General features: G+C 39.6%; 1 protein-coding gene across 1 annotated transcript in view; it reads right to left on the bottom strand.

Annotated features, from left to right (window-relative positions):
- The window catches only part of LOC139452022 (anaphase-promoting complex subunit 4-like), a 171673-nt gene that overhangs the window by 36656 nt on the left and 121577 nt on the right, over window positions 1–13440 (bottom strand). The gene's annotated exons all lie outside the window — the stretch shown is intronic.

Genomic DNA, 13440 nt, shown 5'->3' with positions numbered 1-13440 from the left:
ATTAGACACATCCCCACTCTGATCTGTATGCTAGTCCGTGTAAGCACCATGCAGCGAGAGGATGCTTCTATACAGGGCATCCTGGAAACTGGACAATCATAATTATCATAACAATTACAACTCCATGTTTATTTAGCCAAATATTGCAACAGACTATCAAATCCAAAGCTTCGCCGGAAATTGGTTTTGAAAACTAAGGATTACTACGACTCAGGTTGAAAAATATCCAATGAACAGAAACACGAATCTCATCGCAGCATGTCCAGGTTCAAACCGGAATAAATTACATACAAGACTAAACCTCATTTCACAAGCCTAAACCTCATTTCACAAGCCTAAACCTCATTTGTTCGGACTTGGGCTGGTGACAACAGCTAATCTGATAAACCCGGATTCATGTGACATGCGCATAATAATTCACTCAAAGCTCGCCGAAACGTTCCTGGCCTGCGTACAAGGTGGTGGCGGGCACGTGGCGTACTGTTAAGTTTTAATATAGCGGGACTTGATTGGTCGACGATGACTGAAAGCAGCTGTAGCACACGTGCAGGATATTGAGAATCTAACACTGTAGTGTCACCACAGACACTCCTCACCTCGCCTAGACTGTAGTCTACCCGGCTTCTGTTATGGGCCACTGATCCTTAATGGACAGTCCCCAACTCTCTTCAACACACCTATCATTGACATACCGGAGTCTCGCTACAATGGGCCCATTTGAAAGAGAACTTGGGGCTCTGATGGACCTTCTGGGTCATTGCTTGGTGTGCCTCCCCTTGTTCAGCCTCCCCACAAGTACCTCCCTCTTCTCTTGGCTTGAGCTGTTGTTATCACCCCGTGGGTAGATCAAAGCTGGGTTTGTATCATGGCCCTCCCCTCCCCAAATGTCTTCACCAGTAATAAAACATAACGCTGTACTTAGTTTTCTTCCACAGGGGTTCATACATGAAGTTTTTAAACTAGAACGTCGACTTTGTGTTGTATACTAAGTTTTAAAGTTACATCTGGCCAAGTTGTCTTAGGTGAGTTGTAATTCGCTGTGCAAAGTTGCATCCCTTGGCCTGCCAGGGATTTGCTCTGATTATGTTTCTAGGTTTGTCAGCACCATGGGTTTCCCCAATGTGGAAAACCTAAGATCTGCATCATCTCAAACTTTTCTCAGCCGCACTCAGAAATATTTCAGCTATATGGATGGCGGTCTGTAAATAATCCAGTCAATCCAGTGGTTGACATCATGAGCATCGATCCACATAACTGGGATATGATGACATGCATCAACCAAGTCAGCGAGCCTGACCACCCGATCCTGTTAGTCACCTCTTAAGACAAGCACAGTCGCCTTTCATGGCAAGCATGGGTTGCTGAAGACCTATTCTAACCCAGACCTTCCATAGTACTATAGGCCAATGACCTTTTCAGTATTATTGAGTAAACTGTCAAAACCCTGAAAAGTTGCTTTTGTTGGATGGAAAACCTAAACTTATGGCAGTTACATTGTTATATACTACTCAAAAGAAGATAAAGATCATATTACTCGTGGCATGACACATAAACTATAGTACTATGAGTTGGGTGGTCCCTAACTTTTTTGGGGTAGAATAGAACGTTTGAACTGCTCCCTAACTGCATGTGAACTGGAATTTGTTTTACAATTCATTATTCAGTTCCAGGAGGATCCGTTGTCGATGGATTCAAACCCCAGACTCGGTTTGTCAGTACCATACCAGTATGTGTTGGTCTCAGTAAGTTCGTAGCTGTCTACAACTTGTGTCGTTCAGGCTTTCCTCCAACATTAAGCTGACACACCATGCTATAACTGAAACACTATTCAAACTCCTGATAAATCCAACTCCCTCAACAAAGGAGAAAATACCGTACCGCGCTCTCAAAATGAGATATATGAGGCTCTTATTAGAATATTATTTTGGCGGAAAAAACAGAGTTAAAAGATAAAATTCGAGGTTTGTGCTGACAGCCTGAAATGTTTATGTACGACATAAATATTTTTACAGAAATTAATTGCCTATAATTAAGGACGCATATAGCACACAAATGCACATTATACGTGAATAAATATATCTCTTGTACATTGATCAATCCGAAGGGGTGCTAATTGGGATTGTTCACTAGCCAATATATCAGCAAATATCGCCATGGGCGCTTATTAGAGCGGGGCGCTTATTATGTCGAATACGGTATACAAATCTTAGCTATGGGAAAACATCCTGCTGATCATATACAGCTATGTACATCCTGGAGTGCACCTGCAGGACGTTTATATGAAAACAACATCGGATCATGTCCACATGCAGCCTTAGAAAAATAATAATTTTAAGACTAGTCCCAAGGACTTGTGTAAACGTTATTTCACTAGTTCTCAGCATTTGTAGCTAGCCCTGTTTGAACATGACAAAAATGTTTATGTTTACATTTTCTGTCAGTTATTTTATTAAGTTTCAATGTGTAGCAAAATTGAAGCGCTGCGAACCGGATTCAGAATTATAGGCCTCAAAGGCTACTGGTCAATGAGGGCTAGCTACCATCAGTGGATTTTTACTTGTCCTCAGCACAATTTGGTAGTCTCTGGCTGGCAGACAAGCTGGTACATCTTCATACACCCACACTTCTTTTTAAATTAATAGACTAATTTGCTGGCTAGGCATCTATATACAGTAGACTACGGTAATAATGAACTCAAAGGATCACTAATTTTAGTTCATTATAACCGCTAATCGATATAAGCATATTTGAGCACATATACAGCAAATGTCCGGGAACAAAACACAGTTCGTAATATCCGTCAGTTGGTTATAAACATGTTCGTTATAAACGTAGTTTACTGTACCACAATCCTTAATTCAACAAACAGCATCAATATCCATATAATCAACAAAAAAGAAATTCATCATAATCCTTAAATGTCAAAGCTTGTATTTTAGAAGCATGAACTACATGTACATACAAAAAATACCAAATCACAATCTATTTCTCCAATTAACTCATTTCAGGAAAAAAAGTACCACAACAAATTGTCCAACTCCATTTTTTACTCTCTGCAATTACAAGACTGAAAAATTGATGAACCGTCCATAATCTGCTGCGGTAGGAATGCCGGGCAGCGTGTGAGAAAGTAATCTCACCCAGGTGGCAAGTCTGATCTTCCATACACTATACCTACATGCTACACTAAACCCAAAAAACTCCCCACACATCCACACTGGCCAGCTTCCACTCCAACACAATTCCACCTCCACTAATCTCCCACAGGGAACAATCAACGTCTCAAAAACTTTCTCCGGCATGGTACAGTGAACAACCTACAAATTCATCGCCCGGCAAAGCCCGACAATTCACAGTAATCTTCCAGTGAACCTTGCCAGCATCTGCCGAATTTCCACACTTTTTCACCCCTGATTGCATACCACTCAAGGACATCCTGAACCTTCTGAAAATCCCCCTAAAACATTATTCCAGTGCATCCAAGAGAAAAGCATATCAATCGGGTTAAGCTGGACAAGCTCTGCCGTACCCAGATTGCGGAAATGACAGCTTCTTTGCTTCTTATGATTCTCATAATTAACAGCAGTAAAAGGGAAAAAATATGGTTGGTTGAAATATGTGCAAATGATTTGGTTAATGGTGCGGTTATTTTCAGAGGTTCATGAAAGAGGGAGACAGTTTACTCAAGTCTATCAACATAATGGCATCAATTGATGTGTCAGATTCAATGAATCGACAGACACTGTGGTGTCAATCTGCCATTATGATGGGGAATAAGGAGAGAAAGGGACACGGACCTCGATGGTTACTACAGAACTGGCTGTCAACGAACATCAGGAGAATAGTAAAATATTTCCTCTTGAGTAGTTCTTGATGGCTGGGCTCCAAAACACCTTTAGCATCCAAAGGATCATGTTCCCGACAGAAACAGATGGGGAAATTAAATCTTGTCATATTCATGCTTGTATGTTTCCTGGGTGGGCTCTTGTTTGATGTCCGGTAAGCTATTGGAATTTCCAACTGTATTGCTAAAATTACATTTTGTCATAGCTGGTTTGTTGTTTAACGCCACACTCAGCAAAATTCCAGCTTTATGGCGGTCTGTAAATAATCGAGTCTGGACCAGACAATCCAGTGATTGATATCATCCACACAATTGGGATCAATGACATTCATCAACCAAATCAGCGAGCCTAACCACCCGATCCTGTTAGTCGCTTCTTACGACAATTCTTACCATGACTCAAATTAAAACGTGAGCATTATTGTGGTCATATTATTCCAATGGACAGACAAATTGAGGTGAAGTTAGGCAAGGTTAGGTGTAGTGAGGTGAGATGGGGTTTAACATTGTCTTCCAAGATCATTGCACTAACATAGCGACATGTATGCACACTTTTTGTGGCCTTATACCTTGTACTTGTCAGGGCTAATGCCATTTGAGATACCAGGCACCAGTTTAACATAGATGAACCTCTCTAAGACACAATATACCGACTCCGAGTCAGCCAATCCTTGTTTTATCCCCTTAATGCCAAAAGCCAGGAAGTGTTAGAACAAGTACCATCTTTTAACATACTTTAGGTATGACGCGGCCAAAGGATCAAATAACCGACCTTCCACAGATGATCTATCCAATAGACCATGGAGGCAATAGACAAATCAGGCTATAATGTTTTTTCAAGATTTGTTGATTTTTTGGCATATTCAGTGCCTTAAAAATCTGTTTGGCATTGACTGTAAATCAAATTTAAAGAAATCACGGACAACACTGTATCAAATCTTTTTCTTTAATTCCTGACTCTTGGCTCATAATCCAAGGAAATAAAAATACATTGGATTGTCTAAAATTGAAATAAACTAACCATCAAGTATTTCTAAATTTTAATCAAGGTCAAACAAACCTGAACCTGATTGACCTAGAGACCTCATCACCATGACAACAAAGTAAAAAGTAATCATAATCATTGTCCGTAATCATTTTCTGACACTCTCTATCAAAACAGTCACCCATTTGGCGAAAACCATGACAAAATACATTCTCTTCTGGTCATCACGACTGAAATCAGCCACTTAACCCCCTCGTCTCCCACCTCATCACCCTCAGCCTACACAGCGTATACAAATTAGGAGGCGACCTATGGAGGTAATTACGGGGTCCCTAAAAGGCTCGGGATCAGAAGCCAACAGAAGGGTCACAATTAGATGGACCAGGGTGATCATTAGGTAGCTTTTCCTGTCAATTTCTTAACTTTTCATTTCCACAGTCAGCTGGATTGTCAACAGAGTTCTAAAGAAGGGTCAAAGATTAATAAAACTTTGTCATTTCTGCTACATAAGTGTGAGCACCTGTCATGGAGTTCTAGATGCCATGGGGATAGGGCTGATGTTCTTATTTAGGATGGAATAAAATACAAAGACGGGAGGGAGGCAATGTCTTAATACCCTAAATACTGATGCCAAGGCTGTCACCACAAGAGCAACATCCCGCTGTAAGAGTTGTTGGTTAGCGTCCATCATTTCAATGGTGGAACAACACAATGTGTGTTATCAAGAACCAAGTGTGACACACAACAACTTGAAGTCTTGTTGAAGCAGTTGAGGAGGATTAATGTAGGATTATTTCAAGTTCAATCAGGTGATGGAAGTGTTTCCAATCATGACATGAAAAAGATGGAGTATAGAAAATATTACAAAGCCGATGTTGAAGTGCTGCCCTTGTTCGGCAAAGGAAGGCATAATGGTTGCTATAGTAACAGAAACTTGAATTATCAAACCTTTACCGATTCTGATTTCAAGTTATGTTCCATCTTGTTAAGCCTGTACACCTGTTGATGTACTGCATCCTGTAGAACTAACCCAAACAAGTAACATCTCAAATTGCTTGAAATGAGTGACATACATTTTTAATTAAAATTTCAAAAGTAGTTTTTTTTTAGACTTGAAAATCAATTACCTGATTCGACGTAATAAGCGCCCCGCTCTAATAAGCGCCCACGGCGGTATTTGCTAATATATTGGCTAGTGAACAATCCCAATTAGCACCCATTCCGATTGATCAATGTTCACAAGACTTATTAATTCGCGTACAATACGCACTCGTGTGTTAAATGCACCCTTAATTATGGGCAATTAAATTCTAGAAAAAATATATCTGTCGTACATAAACATTTCAGGCTGTCAGCATAAACCACGAAATGCATCTTTCAACTCTGTTTTTTTTCCACCAAAATAATATTCTAATAAGAGCCCCTTATTTCTAATTTTGAGAGCGCTCTGGGCGCTTATTACGTCGATTACGGTACCTTGTTTATATTATGCAATTATAAAATGTCTTGCAAAACAAAGGTGGAGCTTGAGATTTACATGTAAACTTTCATTGTCACGAGGGACATTAAAAGATTGTTCATTTTCAACCCATGAGACAATGAAGATTTAGAAGTTTACGGAACATGGTCAGTCGATGTACAAAAAATGTCTTGTTCAATTGATCTAAATACTGCATCCATCGTTTTAATCATCCTCATTATCAGAGAGCCGAAGGTCGGTGCTTCCATCCCAGCCACATCATACCAAAAGACGTTAAACAATGGTGCTTGTTGTTACCCTGCCTGGTGCTCGGCATTATGGGGCTAAAACAAGGATTCTTCGGCTCTGAGTCAGTATACTGTGTCTGAGTGGGGAATTCATGTTAAACAGCAGCATGGTATCTCAGTGGACTTGCATCATAAAACCAGCATTTGTCCGGACTAGTACAAGCAGGACTACACATACATGCATGCATGTTGCTATAGAAGTACAATGATCTTGAATGCACCCATTTCATGTCATATTCATAATAATTCATTTTGAAATAGAATTTTTTATATAGAAATTTCAATGAAGCAACAATGTATTATATTACATCAAGCATTTTCTCAAAATAATGTCAATTTTATATAGTCATTCAAGGAGCAGCTACAGTATTTTCAGTGTATTATCACAAATAAAGTTGTCAGTGCCACAATGATGTCTCCAAGGAAGCCAGCTGTAGGCACACAAACTACCCTGCAACAACGAGTGTCTTTCCCCTGTCACTCCTGACCCACTCTCAATGGACGTCAATCATTTCCTCTCCCACACCTGTCGTTAACTTCCGATTGCATTTACATGTGATTTCTCTTCCTGACACAGGTGATTACAAAGAGATGAACTTTTACCTGGAAAAATTACAGGAACCCCCCATGATTACCTCATGCAAAAAGGGGAGATAATTAAAGACGGCAATGATGACAGACGGTTGCATGTCGCTAGGAGATACTAGTTAGAGCTCAACTAGTTCTCATGATGACTGTCGAGAGTATAATTACATGTTTTCTGAAGGGGAGGTATTTGTGACTCAATGCATGCTACATGGGTCAATGGCTATCAGATCATTTGGATCTCACATGAATTGTTTGTCAATTCTCAACTTGTAATTACTGTTTTCATAAAAACAATTACATGTTTCCTTTCAATACACGTATCATGCTTGAACAAACTTGAGTCCAAATAGGCCGATTCCCACAACAATTTAAACACCGACATTCCTCACGTTTCACTTCTGTAATCATAAAGCTTAATCAAACTGACTCTTTATAACAATGTTTCAATAACATGACATGGTCCAGTGCCATCAGCTTCTTCCGTACCTTTGTAGGTGAGATGAAATGGGGTTTAACGTCGCGTCCAAGATTATTGCACTTATATAGTGCACGTGTATGTGTGTGTGTGTGGCTGCTTTTACTAGTCCGGACTGATGCTGATTTATAGTGCTAGCTCACTGAGATACCATGCCGCATTTTAACATGAATACCCCACTCAGACACAGTATACTGACTCCGAGCCGACCAGTACTTGTTTTAGCCCCTTAATGCCGAGCGCCAGACAGGGTAACAAAAAGTACCATCTTTTAGCGTCTTTTTGTATGACGCGGCCGTGGATCGAACCCCGGACCTTCCGCTCTCCGGGCGGACGCTCTACCACTAGACCACCCAGGCAGTCCCGTACCTTTATAAGACATTCAACAGTTGACATATTATCCAAATAGACAGTATTTCCTGACATATTGAACCTCATGATAAGCACTATACCACAGAGCCCATTAAGCTGTGATGTCCAACTGTAACTAAACGTAATACGTGTGAAAAATGTTTGTTTCTGTATTTGGTGTTTAATGCCGCACACAGCAATATTTCAGCTAAATGATGGCAGTCTGTAAACAATCTAGTCTGGACCAGACAATCCAGTGATTGACAGCATCAGTATCGCTCTACACAATTGGTGAGCATGACCACCTGATACCGTTAGTCGCCTCTTATGACAAGCACTGTGAGTTGCCTTTTACAGCAAGCATGAGTTGCTGAAGGCCTTTTCTAACCAAGATCTTCACGGGTCTGAAAAATGTAGAGTACTGGTAGAATATTTGAGAGTGCCAACCCCATAGCCCTTGAATCCCGAATCCCATCTAATTTTTCACTGTGAGTCATTTGCTCACCCCTGAACCCCGAATCCCATCTAATTTTTCACTGTGAGTCATTTGCTCACCCCTGAACCCCGAATCCCATCTAATTTTTCACTGTGAGTCATTTGCTCACCCCTGAACCCCGAATCCCATCTAATTTTTCACTGTGAGTCATTTGCTCACCCCTGAACCCCGAATACCACAAATCTCAAAAGCACATGTCAGATTTCCCTCTATAAAGGCAGAACGAAAACATTCCTAGGTCATAACATGCTGCGATTTGAAGTTATATTACTTGACAAATATACGAAAAATATATAATATAAGGGAAATATTGACGTACATCATTATGATTCTTTAATACAATATTATCTATATCCTGCACACCACAGTACTCAGTCCCAAATACCCTCTGAATAACTATCCCTGCTGATGTGATGTTGTTTTTTCAAACAATTTTTATAATGTTATATTTTACTTTCATTGTCGGTTGTTTCAATGAGGAAATAGCTTAAATTGTTCCGATTCTGGTCACCATAGAACATTTCTCTAACAGTTTCATAAACATTTCATTTGTATGCAAAAGATGTGCCTTCGTTAAATCTTTTAATGTCATCAACGAAGCAGTCAGGATTGCGGCCTAGAACGCTGCAAACATCCGATATCAAACTACTGTATTTCCTCTATTTGACACTATACGCAGTCTATTAATTTCGCGAGAGCCCTTGACTCGGCGTGTATTAGAGACCTGTCTGGTATTAGAGACCCAGCGTGTATTAGAGGAAATATAGATATGTTTTACAGTTCATATGGGGGTGATCGATCGGCAGCCATTTTCTGTGAATCGATATGTAGGCTATCTATGTATTCATACTCAATTTTTTTGTGTGAAAAGGCTTAATATATTTGAAAGGGGTTTCCGTAGCAAAAAGGAAACCTCTTTTTAACCAATCAGAATCAAGCATTCATCAATATCATGGTAGAATCCCAAATACCCTCTGAATAGACTCCCAAATTCCACCAACCAGAAGAGGATGGCAGCCTCATTTTTCAGAAGCACAAAAAGTGGGCATTGTTTTAAATGCAGAGATAAAGACAACTGTGTGCATTTTCTCGTAAACTGAGCTGGAAATAACGATCAGCCGTACGCACAGTTTATCCCAGATCTACCTGTGATTCAGTTACAAGGTACCCAATAATATAACATAAATGAATGTTGAGGCTGTTCGAAACTGCTGTTTATAACTGTTCAAAATATATGTATGATTGAACTCGGAAAGTAAATTAGCTTCTAAGTGTGATTTGGAAATTAGCCCCTTTGTACGCTTGCTGGAAAAGCGTGCTGTTCTTATAAATTTGAGTTTTTCAGTTAATGCATGCGTTTCTGTACGCAAGTTAATTGAAAGTAATTGGGTTTGGAATATTGGGGGGGGGGGGGGGGGGGGGGGGTATTTTACGCAAAGACGCTGCTTATCTGTAGCTCTGTACATGATAGAAGGAGTATCTGTGTGCACGAGGACAAGAAGTGTCGGACCTGACAACACAGAGCCCAAGCCATGTATCAGGCAGTACCTCCCTCACAACAGACAACCATAATCACCAGCTTTGATGAACTCTAAATTAAACTAACTGTCAACAAGTCGAACCATAACTTTCACCCTACATTCTGAAAGTTTGAATGAAAGTTGCCCCCTGGCGGGAGATAATTAGAGCAGACGTCAGTGTGGGTATTTTAGTGGTAACATTTATATGCCTGGGCACTTCTGCTGGTGACTTCAAACGGTCCAAGTGAATGAGGAAATGGCAGGGTATTGTCCAGCAGGTTATCCCTTGGTCAGTCACAATAGATCTTGACCGCAAGAAGTCGCCGCTAATCATGAATACAATGTTACTCTCTGTAGGGCTTTTCCTCTCAACTCTTTGTAACGAAGTGTTTTCTGGTCGGCCCTTTGCAGAATATCATCTATCACAGATACCTCCTTCACATCGGTTCTGGATACACTGGAAGATGCTGAGAAGGTGCTTCTGTTTCAATAACTGCCTCTTCAGCTGAAGCTCACCTGCTTCAATATCACAGCCTTCATATTGGTTCAGACAGGGTTCACACAAAACATAAATATTTCCATTTCTATATTTTTTCAAAAAAAATAAAAATCCAAACCTTAAACTTTATAAACTGAGTGAGTAAGAGTATGTGAGTGAGTGAGTGAGTGAGTGAGTGAGTGAGTGAGTGAGTGAGTGAGTGAGTCGGGTTAAACGCCACTTTGAACAGTATTCAAGTAATATCATGGCATGTCAGTTTCATGTGGGAGGAAATCCTGAAGTGATAAGTGATGCAGGTCTCAGACGTTTACCAATTGCATGAAACCCACAAACACAGGTATGGTTCGATAAACCAAGAAATATAATCAGGGTCTAACCAGGATTTGAACCCACCATCATATGTTCTGGCATGTTCAAGGGATGCAACTCTGCACAGTAAATTGTGGTGCCTAAGACAACTGGGCCACCTGTGCCCCCAGATATTGGAGAAATGAATACATGCTCATGATACTAATACATAAAATAATCCTTTACTTAAAATGTAGTACACCATGAAGTCATAAACGTCTCTTGATCCTTCAATTATAGTGGTATATTGGGAACAACTAATTGTTTAATAGACAGTGAAGAGGACGTCTATTGAAAATCTGAAGATTTTAGTTAGTTATAAAGCCAAAATACAGGATTTATGGCAAAGGATGTAATAGAGGTAGAGGATTTGCAAGAATTTGATCTTTTTCTTAAAATGTAGTTCACCATGAAGTAATAAACGTCTCTTAATCCTTCAACTGAACGAAGATGTAACAATAACAGAACATGGCCGTCTATAAAGTGACCCCACGTATAAGACGACCCCCCTGTACAAGCCTTTAAAAATCAATGCTAATTTACATACCCCGTCTATAAAGCAAATCGGAATGAAGCACATCACCACTTCATACACAATCCCTACATTTGCAATAAAAACGTGTTTGTCTTCCGCAGAAAAAAATTACATCGTTTCTCTTCAGCGATCAGGGAAATGAACAGATCATAACAAATAAACTTGGTCAATACAAATTTAAAAGTTGAGATAAAAAAAACACTAGACATGATCATTTACCGATTAAATTGTATTTCCTGTTCTGATAGCACATAGTTTTATATACAGAGATTAAGATTACCGTGTGTATTTTCCCGTAAACTAAGCCAGATCAGCAATCAGCTGTACACACGATTCACGGAATCTACCGGTGATTTGGTTAAGAATTACCCAATAATATAACTTTGAAGAATTTTGAAACAATAATCGAAAGAATTGAATCTGAAATTATTATTTTCTACAGAATAATATATTCCAATATCATGTTATTTTAGTAGTATTTTACAATATATATTTGAAAAAAATTAATAACCATAAGTGTAGCACTTTGGTACAGCTCATCGCTATTGCAAGATTTTTATTTCGTATGGAACAATTTTACCAATCACCGCCAATGCTTCTGCGCTCCCGATAGTGAAAACTTTATGTTGACATATAATAGTCAAAATACAACAAATATGACTTTCAGCGAGTCAAAGTATAGCATTTATGATATATATATCCATTCTCTATCCACTAAAGTTCGTTTCAAGGCGTCAATAGTGGTAATATGACTGTGGTTGCTGTAAATAACGGTGAGTTGTGTGATCTTCCAATCACAAACGATTTTGCAGAAATGAAAATAAACAATATTGAATGCAATTTTGAATAAAATTAATAAAATAGATTACAAAGGTAGGTCCAGATATAAAATGAACTGTTTTAATAACCAGACAGTGTAATTCCATGATTAGTTTACGTTTGGGGGAAAAACATCAAAACTCTTCAACCCTGTGTATAAGATGACCCACCTTCAAAGCCCCCGATTTCAAAGTACGAAAAACTCAACTTATACACAACTATATTCAGTATTACACAATGAATCACCCTAAACTCTCCTGATATTTCATCAGTTGTACTTCCCCAAACAAATCTTCATCACTGGAATGTGCATCGTGCTAGTTTTTTTCTATCACAATAGCATAAAACGATAATGAAACAAACATAATTTGAAAATTCTAAAGGAAATGATCCCAAAACTATTTTTCCAGATGAGTGCTTCAATTTATGTCTATCGGCTGATGGAAACATTTCTTGTTAGCGGCCCACACTTTATAAGAAACTTTAAATGTAAGAGTCAGCTGGGTATCTACATCGGAGCATCCTACTACAGTATTCTTATAAAGCTTCGGGAGTTCTGTGAACCAATGAAAACAAACCAGCTGAGCGAATACAAAGACAAAGTTTTAATTACTTTCCACATGATCCGAACTTAACAAACACGTCCTGCTATGGTGTATGTCAAATGTGTTGTGAGTCAGTGAGCACAACGTGCTTCATATTAAAGCAGCAGTAAAGGTACAAAGCAGGCACGTTCACCTGGCCTCTCCACAAAGTAATGGCGGCATAAGCAGGAGGCAGAGACTGCCCACATTCACATTACACGAGGGTGCGGTTGGGTAGCCTAGTGGTTAAAGCGTTTGCTCGTCACGCCGAAGACCCGGGTTCGATTCCCGACATGGGTACAATGTGTGAAGCCCATTTCTGGTGTCCCCCGCCGTGATATTGCTGGAATATTGCTAAAAGCGGCGTAAAACCATACTCACTCACTCACTCACATTACACAAGGATGCTCTGATTGCCTGCTCATCAAGAGGGCTTCACTGTCTTCTCCAACAACAATATTCCATCAACCCAAAACACGATTGAGTTCAGGACAGGCAAACTAGTGGTTGATAGCATGACCAACTCCCCCATGAAATCTGGATAAGAATGGTCTTCAACAACCCATGGCTGCCATAAGAGGTGAATAATCTAAATTACCTCAAATGATCTGAGACATTCTGTAAGAATT

Source organism: Haliotis cracherodii, unplaced genomic scaffold, assembly GCF_022045235.1.
Source record: "Haliotis cracherodii isolate W230 unplaced genomic scaffold, xgHalCrac1.p SCAF_9, whole genome shotgun sequence".
Lineage (NCBI taxonomy): Eukaryota > Metazoa > Mollusca > Gastropoda > Lepetellida > Haliotidae > Haliotis > Haliotis cracherodii.
The sequence above is the reverse complement of the archived record's forward strand: the minus strand, read 5'-3'. Positions and strand labels throughout refer to the sequence as shown.